Here is a 19,343-nt window from a genome sequence, read left to right on the forward strand (position 1 = left end):
ACGCGGTGCGCCTGAAAGTAGTGGCGCAGCTTGCGGGACGCAAGGAGAATCCCCAACGGGAGCTTCTATACTTGCGGGTACCTTGTTCGCGCGTCGCGCAGCACCGTGCTGACGAAGTACACCGGGTGCTGCACTAATCGCTTACGCGGTGCCGAAGCTGCCGGCTCGGGGGTGGTCCCTGGGTCCGAGGCGGTTGCGGAGCGCTGACTCGGCCTCGGGAGTCCAGTCAACCGGACCCTTCTTCTTCATCACCTTGAAGAAAGGTAGGGCGCATTAGCCCAGCCTTGAGATGAAGCGTCCCAACGCGGCAACGCGGCCGTTGAGGCGGTGGACATCTTTCACCTTGCGGGGAGCATCCATCTTCTCGATGGCCTCTATCTTGATCGGGTTGGCTTGTATCCCCCTGTGTGAAACAAAGAAACTCAGAAGTTGACCGGAGTTCACACCGAAGATGCACTTCTCGGGGTTCAACTTGAGCTTGATCCTACGGAGGTTATCAAACGTTTCCCGCAGGTCTTCAATCAGCGAGTCCCCGCGCTTCGATTTGATGACGATGTCGTCCATGTAGGCCTCCGCGTTGCGGCCTAGCTGGGCACCCAAACATTCGCGCAACGCGCGCTGAAATGTGGAGCACGCATTCTTTAACCTGAAAGGCATGCATGTATAACAATAGCAGCCAACCGGGGTGATGAACGCTGTTTTTTCCTCGTCTTCGATCGCCATCTTAATTTGATGGTAGCCGGAAAAAGCATCCAGAAAACTCAGCTAGTCACAACCAGCGGTAGAATCAACTATTTGATCGATACGGGGTACAGGGAAGGGATCTTTGGGGCATGCACGATTGAGATCAGTAAAATCTACGCACATGCGAAGCTTGTTCCCTGCTTTAGGCACTACTACAGGGTTAGCTAACCAGGTGGGGTACAGAACTTCCCTGATAGCCCTAGCAGCCTTGAGCTTGTCCACCTCCTGCTTGATGAAATCTTTACGCTCTTGTGCTTGCCGCCGAATCTTCTGCTTGACGGGGCGCGCGTCCGGGCGCACCGCGAGCCGATGCTCAATCACCTCCCTGGGGACTCCGGGAAGATCTGACGGTTCCCAAGCGGACACGTCGGCGTTATCCCGGAGGAAAGTGATGATGGCGCTTTCCTATTCGGCAGTAAGGTTCGCACCGATGGTGACGGTGCGTTCCTTGTTGCCGGCTTGGAAGGGCAGCTTCTTCACCTTGGCGGCCTCCTCCCGGAGCTTCTGCCCCTTGCCGGGGCGCGAGCTCGAGCCTGCGCTTCCCCCGGCAAGCTCCTGCGGGGTAGCGTGGGCCTTCTTCGTTGCCGGGGCATCGCCCGGCGAGCTGTCGTCTCCGGCAGCGTCTTCATCGCCGGCGTCAGCTGCAGCGGCGGCCCTGACGACCTCGCCCATGCACCAGGCCGCGTCCCTGAGGTCGCACCTGATGGAGAGAACTCCATATACGGACGGCATCTTCATCACGCCATACGCGCAATGTGTAGCCGCCATGAACTTGATCAGCGCTGGCCGACCTAGGATCCCGTTGTAGGGCAACGGGGTGTGTGCCACGTCGAACACTACGTGTTTGGTCCTGAATGCTTCCTGGGACCCGAAGGTTACCGGCAGCGTGAAGCGCCCTATTGGGCGCACGATCCCGGGGTTTACCCCCCGGAACGGGTCGGTGTGCTTTAGCTGCTCCACCGGCAACTGGAGTTTCTCCACCAGCCTGGCGGACAGGAGGTTAAGCCCCGCTCCGTTGTCCACCAGTACCTTGGTCACCGTCATATTGCTGATGATCGGCGAGACGACGAAGGGTATTACCCCTGAACCTAGCTGCCGCACGGGTTGATCGTCAGCGCTGAAAGTGATCGGCACATGCGACCACCTCAGCGGCTGTTGCGGCTCCGCGTCCGGCAACTGCGCGCACACATCACAGGTGAGGCGCTTCACCGCGGCGTAGAGCATAGGCTCCCCCATGGATGCAGGCAACGCCGCGAGGCTCCTGGAAGCCCGGCTCGTCGCCACCCGCGCAGTCGGACTTGCGCTGCTCCTCCGTGCGAGCCCTTTAGCATCCCCGGGGAGGGCGCTCCCGTCCCGCGCGAGGCTGGCCGCGTCAACCTTGGGGCTCGTCCCTGCCGGCGCCGGCGCCGGCAGGCCTCGGCCCCGCTCTGGGGTCGTGCGGGCAATCTCGGGAGAGATGCCCGTTGTCGCCATAGTTGAAGCAGGCGCCAGCAACGTGGCGCTCCTCATGGCGCTGCTCGCGCCGCTGCTTGACCCCCTGCAGGATGCGGCAGTCCTGCGCGTCGCGGGTGGAGTTGTTGTGGATGGGGCAGCGGGGCTCGTCACCCTGCTTTCCGCCAAACCTGCCACCCGCCGAGGCCTTCTTCGCAGGCCTCGCGGCAGGAGCCCCAGAGTCCACAGCGAGAACCTGCTTCCCGCTGCGCTTGCGGGAACCCTTCTTCTGCGAACCTTCGCCTGGGCTCGCAGCAGCCTTGGCCGCCAGCTCGGGCGCCAGGCGCCCTTCCTCGGCCATGGCGCACTTGTGCGCCAGGGCATATAGATCCTGCGTCGTCCGGATCCGATGTGTGTTCAGCTTCTCGCGCATCTTGGAGTCGCGGACGTGGAAGGCGAAGGTGTTGACGATGGCAGCCGCCTCCGCCTCCGGGATAGAATAGGAGAGATTGGAGAAGCGGTTGACGAAACTCCACAACATCTCTCCCGGCTTCTGCACGATCGTGTGCAGTTCCACCATGGTTCCCGGACGCTTGTAGCCGCCTTGGAACGCGCTCACAAACTGCTCGCGCAGGTCCGCCCAAGTGGCGATGGACCCGGCTGGCAGGTGGAGCAGCCAGGTTCTCGCTGATCTCTTCAGGACCATTGGGAACCAGTTGGCTCTGACCTTGTCGTCGGCGTCGATGGCATGCATCCCCAACGTGTAGGTCAGGAGGAAATCCTTGGGATTCACGGTCCTGTCGTACGTATCGAGCGCTGGCGCTCGGAACTTACGGGGCCATGTCACCCGCCGCAACTCGCGCGTGAACGCAGTGCAACCGTCCTCGAGGCCCATAGGAGCATCTTCCTGCTCCTGCGGGCGCTGGCGCTCTACCTCACGCCGGTGTTGGTGCTCTAAGCGCGGACGTAGATCCTCTTGCTGGCGGGCATTCAAGATGCCGCGCACGTCACCTCGCGTGACGGTGGGTGACGAGTCCAAGGACCCCTCCGGGCCCCCGTTTCCCTGGCCTCCCTGCGGAGAAGGGTTCTCCCCCTGTCGCGAGGTGCGGGGCGCGTCTCCGCGCTCCGGGTTCTGCCCGTGGCCGGAGCCTACCGGGACGCCCTCGCCTTGCGGCTGCTGGGCGGCCAGAGCGAGGAGCGCGTCCAACTCCTCGCCCCACATCTCGTCCGCAGGCGTGCCTTGCTGCGGTTCATACCGCATCATGACGCGCACGGCGATGATGGCTTCCGCCGGGGTTCGTGCGGGAGGCAGCCGATTTCCCGAGCGGCTGCTGTCCGCTCTGGCCCCGGACGCCTCCGGGTGCGCGGGGTGTCAGCCCCCGGGCGTCGCCCGAGACGTGGTATGCTCATGGTGCCGCTGTCGCTGCGCATCCTCGGCCCGCGACTCGACTCGCTGGCCGGTGCGGGCGGCACCATGACCGCTCGCGCGACTGGCCCCGGCACTGGGGGCCGCCGGTCCCCTCAGCCGATTGTCTGCAGACGGCCGAGGAGGCGGGAGAGGCAGCTGTGATTGCTGCACTCTCGAGGGCTCCAGGTTCTCCTGAGCCCCCGACGTGGGTCGCACGTCATGCGACCGCGTGTGCTCCGCTGGGGCCTCACGCGAGTCTATCCGAGGGTCACCAGCCCCCTTGGGGGGCATGGTGGCCGGTCCCGTCGGCGAAGAAGACGAAGCCGACGTCGATGCAAACACTGCTGTCGGCGGTCACCGGCGAGCTCTCCTCTCGCGCCCCTACCTGGCGCGCCAGATGTCGTCGCACGGGGCTCCGACACCGGGGCGTGCTGGCACGCCCCCTTTTAGGTTTGGCAGGGGCGTCGGGGATCGGTCCGGCGATCGCCGGCGTGGCCGATGGCCTACGTAACCTGCAAAGTAATGTACCCAGATGCATGCAAGCTAAGAACACGTGCACACACGTTTTTACCTAGGTTCGGGCCACCCGGAGGTGTAAAACCCTACGTGCTGCCTGTCTAAACTTGTATTAGCTATTGATCAAGTGTTTACATGTTGCCGGGGGGAGGGTCCCTGGGCGCTCTCTTTTTGGCTAAGTGCCATTTACTGCTTTAGGCTACTGCTAATGGCTAAGTGTGAGTTCGTCTACCCGTGCAATTGTGGAGCCGTGGAGCTATCCAACCGTGTGATCAGCGAACCGTAGATGAATGTGGAACCGTCCAACCATCGAACCCGTTGATCGTCGGCGGGGATCCTCCTTTTATATTGAAGGGGATACCACAGGTGCCGCAGTGCATGCATTACAAGTGTCGATCAGGGAGACATGCCACTCCCCCTCGGTGAGCTGGTGGCATGCATGGACGCCACCTCCGCTGCTAGGACTGGACAGCCACTTTTCACCTGATTTGGACGGGTAACGCCCCTCCTGTCGACTCATTTAATGCGCCGTGCGCCTCACTCCTCGCCCTGGTGAGACTACGCATCCGACGCCCGCCACGCGCCCGTGTGGTGCTGTTGCTCTATCCGCTGGGCCCCACCCTTGTGGCGGGAGCCTGCACCCGGGAACTCCCCCTCCCAGCAAGTCGCTCCTTGGAAAGCGCCCAGGCCAAACACACTCGGGAACCCCCTCCCGAGAAGCGGCTTCCCAGGAGGTGTCCAGGTGGGAATATTCCCCGAAGCCCCGCTAGCCCTTCCGGGCTGGTAGCTTGCCGGGCAGCTCGTGGCTGCTGCCCGGGACGGAATCCTCTCGAGAACTCGGAGACGGGCCCACACGTCGCGCAACCGTGGTACCCCGGGAGCCACTGGTGCGACATGAAGAGATTACAATGGAGCCGCCAGGGCTATGATGCGCAGAGCAGATCTAGCAATGGGAGTCTCGGCGACTCCGTAGATCTAGGGTTCTACGTGGAGATGGGTTTATGCGAGAGGCTTGTTCGTTGTTCGTTGTTCCTGGCTCCCCCCTCCTAGTCCTTTATATATGAAGGGGTCTAGGTCTCAGGGAGAGTCCAAGCCCATTAAACTGATGAGATATGCTATATTTAAAGCTTCCTTATTTCGAGTTGTCGAGATTGGCATGTTGACTCCAGGAGTTGTAGTCGTTCTCCTCATGACCTCGTGGTGGGCCATGATGGGTATCCTTGAGTTGAGTACGTGATTAGTCATAACCACGTCAGTAGCCCCCAAGTGCCTAGTGGAGTCGTAGACTTGAGTAGGTACTTCATAAAGACTTCATCCATCTTGAGTCGAGCCAGTTGCAGCCGATGGACTTGTAGACTCGGTATTGCATAGAGTTGCTGCTTGTACTTCAAATGATGAAGGATTGACTCATAAATATTGCTTGAGTCGAGTCGGTATATGTGACGATATGCAGCTGAGAAGCCAATGAATAGCTGAGAAGCTATTGATTCGGAAGTGCATCGAATCCTTGATTGAAGCTCGAGTCATAAGGATAATGCATAATATGCCTGGAATTCTTGTAACATCCCAAAATTCCAAAACCTTTCGTATGCATTGCATCCATGAGCTTCATGCCACAATTGCATATTTGAATTCAAATTTGAATCTCAAAAGACTTTAAAAAGGTTTTTATTTCATTTTAAACCCTAGGGTTTCAATCATTTGAGCTTTGGATCTTAAAACCAATAAGGTTTATCTATAAATGGGGTTTATTGCATAAATAAGCTATCCCATAATTTTTGGATATTTATTTGGAGTTGAAAAACTATTTTATTTATATAGTTATATAGCCCTAAAGGCATTTATAGGGAAAATATATTTTTTATATATTTTATTTTGAAGGGAAACTACTCCCAAAAGTTGAACCATGATAAAACATGATTTTACAAATTTTCTAGAATTTGTTTGGATCAATTTGGAGTTCAAAATCAAAAGATATCAAAGAAATCAGAAAAAGAAAAAAAGAAAAGGCTAAAAGGAAAAGAAAAAAAAAGAGAAGAAACGGACCGGCCCGGCCGAATTGGGCCGAACCGGCCTCCTCCCCCGCGTGCGCCCGAGCCAGACCGGCCCAGCGCCAGCGCAGCACGCGCCCGAGGCTGACAGGCAGGGCCCTCCTGTCAAATCCTTCGTCCCAAAGGAAGGCGCCGCGCGTCACGCCGCCAGATCCGCCCACGCCGTCGCGGCCGCCATCACCGCGCCCGCCGATTCCGTGCTTTCCAAAGTTGCCCGAGCACACCCCTATAAAGTCCAGCCTCCCCTCTCTCTTTCGCCTCTGTTTGCCCGCACTCGCACGCGCCCACGCCGCCGGAGTTACTCGCCGAAGAACACCGCCGCCGCCATCCTTCGCTTCGGGTCCACACCGCCAGTGAGCCTCCCCGCCCGAGACCTCAAATTTCTGGACCCCCTCGACCTTGCGCACATTTTGACTTGATCAGTTTTTCGTTTGGTGCTTCGTAGCCGCCGGACGCCGCTCGCCGACCTCGCCGGAGACTCGAGCTGTGCCGCCGCCGCTTACCGTCATCCTAGGCGACGTTCCCGACGACCGGCGACCACGCCACGCCGCCCTCGCCCCTCTCCACCCCGATGACCGACGACCACCGGAAACCGCGTCCGCCGCCCGGCCGCACCGCGCCGACGCCGGACGCCGTTCGCCGGAACCCTAGGGTTCCCGAAGGTGAGCCTGACCCCCTCCTGGCCGTTGGATCTCGGCCAACGGCCGAGATTAAAACATTTTAATGTTTTAAGTGAACCGGTACGTGCCAGTAGGGACGTGACACGTGGCACTATAATAGAAAAAGGAAATATAATTTTTAATCCCGGATTTAATTAAAAGGCTCTTTTGCAGAAAGGCCCCTGGAACTTCAAATGATCATAACTTTTAAACCCTTTGGCCAAATTTGGCAAGTTTTATCTTTTTGGAAAGCTCTTGACCTGTAGAATCTTTTAACACTGTTTAATTTTAAATTTGAATATTTGAACCACAGTCAATTTACAGAAAGGCCTTTTATGCCATTTAATTCATAACTAATTAATTAGAGATTCTTTTTAATTGAAACCAGTGCCCAAAAATTTGTTTTAATGTCCTCTGTCCAGTGGGACAGAGATAAAATTTTGGAATAAAATTGTTTAGCTGATGCAAATAAAACCTTGTATTAGGGTTTAATCCCTAGTTTTTGCATTATGTTTTTAAACCTAATGCAATAATTTTAATTACCAATGCTTAGGTCCTGTTGATCACCCGAATAAAATAAACCAATTCATGTCACTTGTTGCATCGCATCATAGCATATCTTATTTTGTCGTGATGTGAACTGTGTGTTTATGTATGTGTATGTTGTTTGTTTCGTATAGTTTTCTCGGAGAGCGAACCTTGTGTGTGACGAGTGTTTCAACTCCAACTGCTACCAAGGCAAGTTCACTTTGGTCATATCCCATTACTGTTTGTTTTTAAATACTTATGCATTAGAGTTGTTGTTAGAAATGCATTGATAGGACTATTACTCGTACTTATGCTAGCTATGATTGACCTACTAGCTATAGGGTTACTTTTGCCATGAATCCTCCACCAATAGCCATCGTGATTAGTATTGCTTAGCCATGCTATGTTAGTAAACGTGGGAGGGAATCTCAATCACTGTGAAATGATGATGTGGAGTGATTTTGGAAACTTGGCAAAACAACCCTAATGAACCATCCTAGGTGGACTGCTTTGAGATTTTGAGATGTTATGCGACGTCAGGTCCATTTCTATGGGTCCCTCTGAGTCGAGTCCCCGTGGATTCGGGGATGGATCATCCATGGACGTCTCCCTGTGGATTCGGGGAGCGCTTGCGTCGCAAATGTGGAATGCCACCCGGGGTAATCAGAGACTGGACTAGTTTCCTATTTAGTAGCTTCCAGTACAACCACATGCTAATATAGGCTCTAGCTGGATGGAGTAAGAAATATGAACCCAGATCCGAGGGATTGTAATGAGGTAGTTGTGTAGGTGGGAGCGCGGGTCCCTCAGGTGGTCTGGGTGAATATGTTCTGAAAAGTCTTGAAGTCGATGTCGTTGCTACTCCACCCGGAGGACAGCAAGGGATTAACACGTCGATTTCTTGTGGGGAATCTGTACAACCTCTCGAGAGTGTCAAACTAAGTACTTAGCCGTGTCCCCAGTTACGGACAATTATGAGCGACTAGATTTGGGGCCTGTAAGGAAGGTCTCACTCATTCCAATTTCTTAATTAAAATGAATGGTTTGAACTTGGGTTTAGGAGCATTGATGTATCTACTCGATGTCCTTAGATTAATAGGAGCATCGGTGTTTCTACCCAGTGTCCATTAGTTAACAATAATGTAACATTCAATTGTAGTAAGATAAACTATATTTTGCTATCACGCCATAAAGCCTGAACCCCACTGTACCTCAATTGCATATACTTGGTAGGTTTGTAATAACTACCAGGTGAACTTGCCAATACATTCAATGTATTGACCACGTAGTGGCTGCAATCAATAATGCAGGTGAATCTGACGAAGAGTGAGGTTCGTCGATGTTCTTTGGGTCATGTGCTTACATTCCAACATGCTCTCTCCTCTGGAAATAGTTGAGGCCATTTGCTCTACCTTTCCGCTGCAGTTTTATGATAAAATGTTTTATGGTTTTGAAACAGTATTTGTTTATGCTGGCCCAAGGGGTCATGCAATTTTGTAAGTACAATTAATTTTGGATGATACGATGTAATAAAGTACTTTTGACCTTTGTATCTTGGTATTACATCTTGAAACTGTGTGTGCTAGTGAGTCGATCTAGGGACTAGCACATTAAGCACAGAGATCGAACCCTGTACGGGGGCGGTCGCTTCAATTCTTGTCAAGTCAAATCCAGCTAATTGCGCTAGGGCAAAGGCTATATTAGCTCCTTCAGGCTCGAGTCCCCGGGCTCGAACCTGGCAACTGGCGAGTTTCGACTCAGCCCACGGGGTCTTACGGAGTCGAATTCTAGTTTTGACGTTTCACGTACTCGACTCGTATGTGAGGAGTCATGATTTTAATGCTGTGAGCACAATTGGGGTACGCAGTTGGTGCGTTTCCTTGGCTCATTAGAGAACCTGTAAGTCGCCACGTTATGACCGTGAATGACGGAGAAGTCCCGTAGAGGGTATTTACTGGATAATGTGCAGTTGATGAATATCCAGGCCTAGTAATAGGACTCATCTTCACACGATGAGTGTGGTTTGTAGGAAATGATTCCCAAGTCGAAACTTTCTAGATAAACGCAATTGATGCGTATCTAGGCTTCATAATAAGTCTTATCTTCACAGAATGAGTGTGGATAGGGAGTGTTCCCTGAGTCGAAGCTTTCTAGCTTAACGCAGTTGATGCGCATTCAGGCCTGGTAATAGGTCTTATCTTCACATAATGAATGTGGATTACTAGAACAACACAGCTGGTGCGGTTCTAGGCCCAGTAGATGATCCATGGGTCTTATCTTCATGCAATGAGCACGGATAAACTAGAGTATCGCAGCTGGTACGACTCCAGGCCCATTGAAGGGGCTTACCTTCATGCAATGAGCATGGATAAACTAGAGTTGCGCAGCTGGTGCGGCTCCAGGCCCATTGAAGGGACTTACCTTCATGCAACGAGCATGGATAAACTAGAGTTACGCAGCTGGTGCGACTCCAGGCTCAAGGGTTAGACCTTAGAGGCTTATTAGTTGTACGCAATGAGCGTATATTGACTGAAGAGACGCAGCTGGTGCGACTTCAGGCTCAAGGATTAGATCCTAGAGACTCAGTTGTACGCAATGTACATATCTTTGAGTGCTTAACCACAGCGGGTATGACTCAAAAGTTTTTTCGACTGTGAACAATCGACTCGCATGTCATGGACATGGCATAGTGGGTGTTTTTATGCAGCAGATGCAACCCTCTTTTGGTTATATGTAACAAGTTTTTCGACTGCATGGAGTCGAAGATGATGACTCGAGGATCAATTGACTCAATCATGAGTCGAAGTGCTGTGTGAACAGATAATAGAATCGACTGTCGAGTCGAAGAAGTAATGCTGGGTGAAAATCGTCACAGGTGACGTACCTTGTAAGTATGGAGAGTCATCCCTGGTCAATTGAGATGACCCAGGGTGGAGTCTAGCCTGACAGCTAGGGGCACTATCGACGTGCGTCAGTGGAGAAATGACCGCTCAATGTGTGGTAAATGAGGCGTAATGATGGCCTCCATGATCCTTGATCCCGCAAAATAGGCGGTCGTTGCCATGCCCACTGTTTCGCACCCCGTTAGACGCGGGACATGTGGCCACGAATTAGATCGTGTGACCCGAATTCTGCTCCAGGATTGGCTTATAAAAGGGGAGAAAGGTTAACTTGTTTTACCCTTCTGTCTCCTCACGCTCAAGCCCAAGCACTCCAGCTTTGTTCTTCTGTAGCAAGACAGATCTCTCGAGCTTTCAGAGCCCAAATCTTCCTCTTCCTCGACCCAGTTCGTTGGGAAAGAACAAAGCCGTCGGCACGAAGACTGGTGCTGGCAATAGCCTCGCCAACCAAGACGCCACCTCCTGGGCACTGGCGGTGAATGAGCGCAACCAGATCCTGAGCCTTCAGGAGGAAGGACTGCTACCGCAGGGTGAGCGTGTCATCCGCCTCCCCGGGATGGAGAAGATTCCTCGTCCGCTCCTCGGGGAGCGGGTCATTTTTTGTGATTACGTGCTAAGGGGACTTTCGTTCCCTTTGAACTTGGCCTCAAGAAGGCGCTTGACTTCCTCCCCAATAGCCTTGCGCTTTGGTTCTGAGAAACGCCGCATGGGTTGTCGAACAGTTTAGCGTTCTCATCCACACGTAGTTCGTGCTCGGCGAGTCCCCTAGGGATGCCTGGCATGTTAGCTGGGACCCAGGCAAAGATTTCCCATCGCTCACGGAGGAACTCGACGAGCGCGCTTTCCTACGAGGGAGTAAGGGTTGTTGAGATGACGGCGTTCTTGCTTGGGTCGGTAGGATGGACCCGAACCTCCTTTGTTTCTGTCTTGGCGTTGAATTCTTCCTGTGATGATTTCTTCTTGGAGACAGGGAGGAGATCGTGCTCGACTGCCGGCTTGAGTCGCTCCAGCTCTTCATGCATGCCAAAGGATTCGAAGATCTTGTGAAACTCCTTGTCGCAGTTGTCTGAACGTGTAAAGTTCCCTGAGATGGTGATCACGCCGTTGGGTCCAGGCATTTTGAGCTTGAGGTAAGCATAATGCGGGACTGCCATGAAGCGTGCCAGGGCGATGCGACGCAAGACTACGTGGTACTGGGATGGCCAGTCGACAACCTCGAAGTCGAGTCGTTCCCGCCGGAAGTTCTCGGGTGTGCCGAATACAACGTCCAGGCTTATCTTCCCTAGAGGAGTCGCAGCCTTGCCGGGTATGATGCCATGGAAAGTCGTATCGGTTGCGGCAAGATTGGTTATCGACCGATTCATCCCGCGAAGGGTATCGGCATAAATGATGTTGAGGCCACTGCCTCCATCGATGAACACTTTGTTCATTACGTAGCCACCGATCTGGGCATCAAGTACCAAAGCAGCATGCCCGAGCCGTGGGACTCGAGGCGGATGATCTTCTCGGGAGAAGGTGATCTCGGTTTCCGACCAGTTGAGGAACTCAGGCATGGCTGGCGGTGTAGTGACGGCCATGTGCACTTGCCTGGTGATTAGCTTCTGCGCCCGGTTGGTCGGCCTTCCTTTCTGGATCATGCCGACGAGAGCGATCGGGGCGAGGTACTGCCTGAGTATGACCCGATCTTCATGGTGACTGCTCTCCCGATGTGAGTCCCACTCTTCGGGAGGGCAGTCGGTCTGTGGTGTTTGCGCGTCATGGACGGCAATTGTCACGAAGGCTTGAGCTGCGTTGCCCTGAGGCTCCGAGTCATTGCCGTCGTGGCAACTTCCTTGATCAGAGCAGTCGCCAGCATCGCTAGGGACGGGGCTTTCTGCTGGAAAGGATTGATCTGATCCAGTAAGGACCAGATCGGGATCTGACTTCCTGATGCCACTGGGACGTGAGATATCGGACGTCGAGAGCAATCTGACCGTAGCGAAGGGCCGTGGCTCTTCGAGTGGGGGCGTGATGAGATCTGGGAATTGCAGAATTCCTCTCCCATCGGCCCGTATGCGGTAATCTCCAAACGTGAGATCAACGCCAGATTAAAGCGAGTCGAAAGCCGCGCGTCTGGCCGGCAGGTGAGCGGTGAAGTGGAAGGAGCCGAGAGCCATTGACTCCACCTAAGTCAACGACTCGCCCGATGAAGATGAGGCCGCTGGAATCGTAGACCCGACACACGTCTTCCGCACGGTCGGCGCCAATGACGAAGGGTCACCTTCGACAATGCCCATGTTGATGAGCTTTAGATCAGGGAGAAGACACGTAGCGTGCGTATCGGCGACTCCGTCGGCTAACAAGGACACAAGGGACACGATTTACCCAGGTTTAGGGCCCTCAGAAGGTAATACCCCTACGTCCTGCTTGTCTGATCTTGATATCGATGAAGAGATTACAATGGAGCCGCTGGGGCTATGATGCGCATAGTAGATCTGGCAAAGGGAGTCTCGGCGACTCTGTAGATCTAGGGTTCTACGTGGAGATGGGTGTATGCGAGAGGCTTGTTCGTTGTTCCTTGTTCCTAGCTCCCCCCTCCTAGTTCTTTATATATGCAGGAGTCTAGGTCTCAGGGAGAGTCCAAGCCCATTACAATGATGAGATATGCTATATTTAAAGCTTCCTTATCTCGAGTCGTCGAGATTGGCATGTTGACTCCAGGAGTTGTAGTCGTTCTCCTCATGACCCCGTGGTGGGCCATGATGGGTATCCTTGAGTTGAGTACGTGATTAGTCATAACCACGTCACGAGTAGCCCCCGAGTCCGGTTGCGACTATGAGGAGTCGTGACTGGACTGAGTCTTGTATCTTGTTATCTTCTGTAATCTTGTATACTTGAAATAAAATATCTGTCCGCACAAGGCTTGATGACTTCGGACGTGAATTTGATTTGAATTCTGATTTCCGGTAGGAGTTGAGTATGAACCCGGTTTGAACCTTGACTACCGATGGGAGTAGCCCCCGAGTGTGCGGTTGACTATAAATAGTCAGGCACAGACTCAGGTTTAAATCCAGCCCAAGGAGTGGGACGCTTGCGATGAGTTCCTCAGATGATCTTGAGGTGATGCGCACGCGATAGAGGTACGCAGAGCGTCAGGTTTTGGTTGCCCGCGACAAGATTGCTGTGCTTGAGTCGAAACTCCAGGCTGCTTCGAGTCGAGAGGACTTTCTTCTTGGAGAATTGGTGAAGCTGAGTCTTGATCTCAGAGGTATGAATAATTCTTCTTTCTGTAGTCCTTGATGAAGGTGCCCTTTGACTAAGCATCCCCTTTGTTTTTTGGCTAGGGAGTGTCATAGAGCCGCATGCTGAAGCTGAAAGAGTCAAGAATCGGTTGAACCGGTTTTGTATTCGGGTCAAGCTGCCCCAATCTTTTGGTCCAATCGTGATAGAGGGTACACACTGGTGCTGCTGCAAGACCGAGTTGCTCGGGCTGTGACCTGCCTTGAGTCGTGTCAAGATTGCTTGACGACTGAGCACAATATCCTGTTTCCAGAACTGACGAGTCCGAAAGATCTGAAGGGTTTGATCCATAGATTGAGTGGAGGTGGCTTGGTGAAGGGGGTTTTGCTGGAACAAATGGTAGAAGGGGCAGTCGTGTCCCTTGCATTTGTTCGGCTTCGCTACCCTTCACTCAATTTAGAGATGTTGCATGTTCCACCTCCATCAATGCCAGAAGATCTTCCACTGGGGCCAGTTTACGATTCAGTGGAGCTCGTGGCTCGCCAACTGATCACGGCCGTGACATTAGAGTAGAATATCCCTTGATCGAGTCTTTTTTTAAGTGCAGTTGTAAGCTTGGAGCCTGTCGGGTGCGTGACCAGCGCTCCCGACGGGAGTAGCCCCCAGGTCTATGCGCGACTGTTTGCAGTCGGGGGTAGACCCAAGTGCCTTTTGCTTCCATCGTGTCTGTAATGTCAGAATTTTAAGTGCAATAAAAACAACTGAAATGCATACCTTTGGAGTGTGGGATTCCGGTTGTAAAGATACTGAGATGAAATTCCATGAGGAATATAATAACTGACGAGCAGATGTAGATATCCTGAACTCGTATTATAAGTTGCTGTAGAGTAGCAAATAAGCCCAGTACGAAACAATCAGCCGAATTCAGGCGGCATTTTGTTTGTGTCTTGAATTTCCCGTAAGTAGTGGGATCAGAATTTATCCATGAGTCGATCGGACGCAGCCCCCGAGTGAGAGGTGCGGCCAAGACTATTTAATGAGTCGATTGGCGCGGCCAATACTATTTGATGAGTCGATTGGGCGCAGTCTCCATATGGGAGGCGCAACCAAGACTATTTGATGAGTCGATTGGACGCGGCCAAGACTATTTGATGAGTCGATTGGGCGCAGTCTCCATATGGGAGGCGCAACCAAGACTATTTGATGAGTCGATTGGACGCCGCCCCCGAGTGAGAGGTGCGGCCAAGACTATTTGATGCTCAGTAGATGAATAATATCTTTGTGGTGTACCGGAGTACATAGTCGAGGAAGAAAACAAAGCATAGCAAGGCTAAAAATTAAAGCATCCTGAGAGAAGGGTTTACGTCGAGGAATGAAATAATACACGCCGCTCCTCTTGGGTCGTAGATCTTCATGCTCCCTTTATCAGGTCGAGTGCCTGAGGGTTAAGTTGGCAACCTGGTTTGCCAGGTGCAGGACTGAGTGGTCCTCGTGGAGGTGCTCGTGGAGCAAGGTGGAGTCGTCATGAGTATGTCCAACTCCGTTTGGTTGAGCGACGGTTGAGGTGGCGGGCGAACGAGGACGGATGCTCATCGACTCGAGTTGCTGCGCCTCCTCCCGTGCTCCTTCGGCTGTGGTAGCCGCTTGTATCATGCAGATATGGCCACCGGAGTGGGATAGTACTCCTCAGTAACGGGTGCAGGCTCTGATGGCGGCGCACGTTGGACTGGATGAATTGCTCCGACGAAATTTGCCGGAAGTGGCGGAGGTGGCGGTGCACCAATGGCCAAAGCTCCTGGTATGGGAGGTGGCTGAGGTGCAGCCATGCACGTGCTTGCGTACGGGTGAGTGCCTGGTACCTGCTGGAATCCAGCGTTTGTAGCTGCCTGCTGGGTTCTTGCGATTTCGCTCTGCAGATCTGCTCTGCGCATCATAGCCCCAGCGGCTCCATTGTAATCTCTTCATCGATATCAAGATCAAACAAGCAGGACGTAAGGGTATTACCTTCCGAGGCCCCTGAAACCGGGTAAATCGTGCCCTTGTGTCCTTGGCCTTCCGGGCTCAAGGATCAAGGAGGCCATCATTACGCCTCATTTACCGCGCATTGAGCGGTCATTTCTCCACTGACGCACGTCAACAGTGCCCCTAGCTGTCAGGCTAGACTCCGCCCTGGGTCCTATCAATTGACCAGGGATGATTCTCCAAATTTACAAGGTACGTCACCCGTGACAATTTTCACCCAGCATTACTTTTTCGACTCGACAGTCGATTCTATTATCTGTTCACACAGCACTTCGACTCATGATTGAGTCAATTGATATTGGTTACCGAGAAAAGGAGAGAAAATTAAAGGCAAAGGCCATGTGCAGTCTCTGCCAAAGTTATTGTGATGAACGAATGTACTAGCAGAGATGAGCAGACGTTTGTGTTAGAGCATCTCTGGCAGATACCGAACCGGCCCGATCCGAACTATGTATTCGGTTTTGGGCCAAAAAAACGGCCCGATTAGCTACCGAAAACCGGCCCGGCCCCAAAAAAAGAATTCGGGGAACCGAAACGGTCCGCAACGAGCTCGTATATCTACGTCTCGGAGGGTTCGTTTCGGTACCAAATCCGAAACTCTCTGCCACCCCCGCAACCGCCCCCCCCCCACCCCCGCGCCCGCAATGAGGCCCCCTCCTCGTCCACTGCGCGGTCGGGAAAACCCCAGGTCCCCGTTGTGGTGGGGAAATGCTGCCGCCACCGCCCCCGATGCCCTCCGCCCTGACGAGCGCCACCGCCTAGGTGCACGCCGTCGGGGCATGCTGAGGTATTACCACAGCTACCACCTCAGCGAGGAAGCCCACATCCGCTAGGATTCATTCCTCGAGGAGGAAGACGAGAGGGTGGCGCCGCCTCGTGCCACAGCCCGCGCCTTCCATGCCGCGGGAGGAGACCGAGTCCTCCCGCACTGCGGCCCGCCACGGCGGTGGCCCTACCGCCCTCACCCACGACGGCAACGACGACGAGATCAACTGGGATCGCCTCGCCGAGGACTCCGACGGCTCCAACGACTCCACCACGCGCCGCTTTAAGGAGCCGTCGACGGCAAGCCTCGCAGACGACGAAGCACGCCGGATTGTGAAGGAGCAGGCCGACCTCCAGTTGGCAACCGACATCTTGAAGATTCCGGCGGTAAACGTCTCCGACGACGACTAGGCGTAGATAGATTCCGGTGCGGCATGAAGATGGCGTCGACATGTTCGTCACGAATGTGTAGGTATTTTGTGTAGGATTTCAACTGGAAAATATGAAAATCACATGCAATGTGATGTGTTCGTCTGGAATGTGTTGTTTGCTCCTAATTCGCGCCATGTTTGAATTCGAAAGTTCGGTTCGCATTTCGGTATCTGATCTGCGCCGACCTGAGCGAAACTGAATTTCCTTGATCGGTAAACTGAATCACGGAAATTCTGATTGCACAAGATCAGTATCTGCTAGAGCATCTCCAATGGCATCCCCCAAAGCTGTCCCAAATGTCCTATTTGGGGATATGAACATTTTGCCCCCAAAATCATCTTCCAATGTCATCCCCTAAACGGACAAAATGTCATGTTGGTCCGGACACATTCTCCAAACTTGCTCCAAATTTGGGGTTATCCGGTGTTCTCTTTTGTACTCTCCGGCCCCACAACAAGAGATGAGAAAAGGAGACGAAAAAGTGAAAAGGGGAGAAGAAAGGATAAATATAAGGAAAAACTAATTTCGGAGAGAATTTTGTGTGGGGGGGGGGGTGGAGAGGGAAACACATGTCGTGTCCACTTGCTCCCCAATAACAAAAGAAAACATTTGTGGACAAAATTTAGGGATCCGATTGGAGTTGCTCTAACATGCCTCTTCTGTTACAATGCGTTTGGTTCTGTGGTGAAGCAGGTTGGGTCGGCCACGCACATAATTTTCCTGTTTGGATCGGTGAAAAGGCTCAGAGCGAAGCCACCCTTGAAGAAACTGCGTCCAGAAAAACAGTCCGCCCTTGAGCACAACCAATCATGAGATCTGAGTTCCACGTCCGTCCTTTCTTCAGCGTTCCCACGTTCTAAGTATCCAACGAAGAGAAAGCCTATGCTTGGATCATTGGACGTAAACGTCTAGACGTGGCACCCTGCAAAAGAAAAAACATCTAGACGTGGCGATACATTTTGTTTTGAGAGAAGACGTGGCGATACATGAAGCAGTTATAAATCCGGTCATGGGCCATTGCAGCACAGTAGCACAGCGGATCCAGGCCTTGGTCGATGCCTTCAATTAGCTAATGGGCCTGCGGGCATACGGGGTCCGACGGCAACTCTGCAATCGATCGGCATCCGTCGGTTGTTAAGACTTCGCCACCTGTTTTAGTCCCACCTCGCCAACGGATAGGCGAGCGCACCAGCATAAATACGCGTGTCTCGGCGCCTGCACCAGCCGAGCGTGGTCGTTTGCGCTTGTAACTCCAGCTTTGGAGGGCTAAAGAGTTGGAATGGTTGGTCGTGGGTTTGAAGCCCTGTGTCAGAGCGTAGTGTAAAGGCCCACCTTACTCCTGTCTTTCCGTCGGGAGATCCGCAGCGCGCAGTGCAAGACGACGGGTGAAAGGCCGGCAGAGAAGTTCCTCTCTCGCGAGAGGTGGGGGGGAGAGGCGCTCGTTGTTGGGCCGTTGTCCTGAGAGAGCAGGCCGGTCGTCGTGGAGGCCCTCCTCTCGCCGCCTGTGTCGAGCAGTTAATAGTCCCGGGTCCTTTGAGGAGAGAGTGGCACGGGGCCACCTGTCGGTGCAAGGAGGCGCGCGCGTGAAAAGTGGGACGGGGAAAGAAGACATGGAAAAGAAGGGTTTCTGCGTCTGGTCCCAGGCTGCCTGCCTTAACTGGCTAGCGGGCAATTGGGCTGGGGGTGTCACATCTCCAGCCCAGAGCCCTGAATTAGTAGCCTGTGGGCTTACACGGAGGGGGGGAAGGAGGCCCTGTTGCATACACAGGCACACTGTATATGTCAACGAGAGGGTTGTGCCCCTGGGCTGCGTGTGTGTCGCGTAGCCAACTTCGTGCAGCACGGGTTCGCTCACTAACCAATCGTACCAACTTTTTCTATTTGTATTGATGATGATGATGAACTTTTTTCTTTTATCTGTTCTACAACTTCTACTATATTTGTGCCATGTTTGTGTCCGTCGGCTTGAATATAATTTTGTTTCGAAATTATTATATTACAAACAAATGTTTTTGTCTTGGATTATGTAGCACTCATGTTGTCCATACAAAAATTCCCACCTAGATCTACTAGGCCTTGTCTTTGACTGGTCCCTTGACCTGATCAGCATAAATTACACCAGATGATAGGTGCCAGCTCTAATTAGGCTTATATCTAAAAAGTATCTTATGTGAAATTCTGTATCTTCTAGTCTGGGTCTTGCCAGCCCTAGGTCCAACAACCCCACTCTTATCCGGAAAAAAAAAGGACAACCCCACTAGTTTGGAATTACTCCAGATGATAGGTCTAGGAAAACCCCACTTCCTTTTTCTTTTATGTGTACCAAAGTTTTTTTTTTCGTATCACGTTATTCTTTGGGACAGTATATCTAGTTATGTGCGTAAGTCGAAAGTGCCTTAGAAGATTGTATCTCTTGATACGAAGATGAGTTGATAAAACTTCCTTTGCCTTAAAAAAACATCAGCATAAGGCCCCTACCTCACATGCGCAGTAGCTATTATTCATGCACATCAGCAGAAGAATATGTTTGGATTGAAGCCAACATTGGTCATTGATGAAAATTGATCTTTGTTTGGATGGTTGCCAATTATTTGACATGTCAATGCCTTTTAGCCAAATCTGTTTATTTTTTGTCCAAAGTTGGCTAATTCATCGGCAAACAAGACCA

Source organism: Brachypodium distachyon, chromosome 3 (assembly GCF_000005505.3).
Source record: "Brachypodium distachyon strain Bd21 chromosome 3, Brachypodium_distachyon_v3.0, whole genome shotgun sequence".
Classification (NCBI taxonomy): Eukaryota; Viridiplantae; Streptophyta; class Magnoliopsida; order Poales; family Poaceae; genus Brachypodium; species Brachypodium distachyon.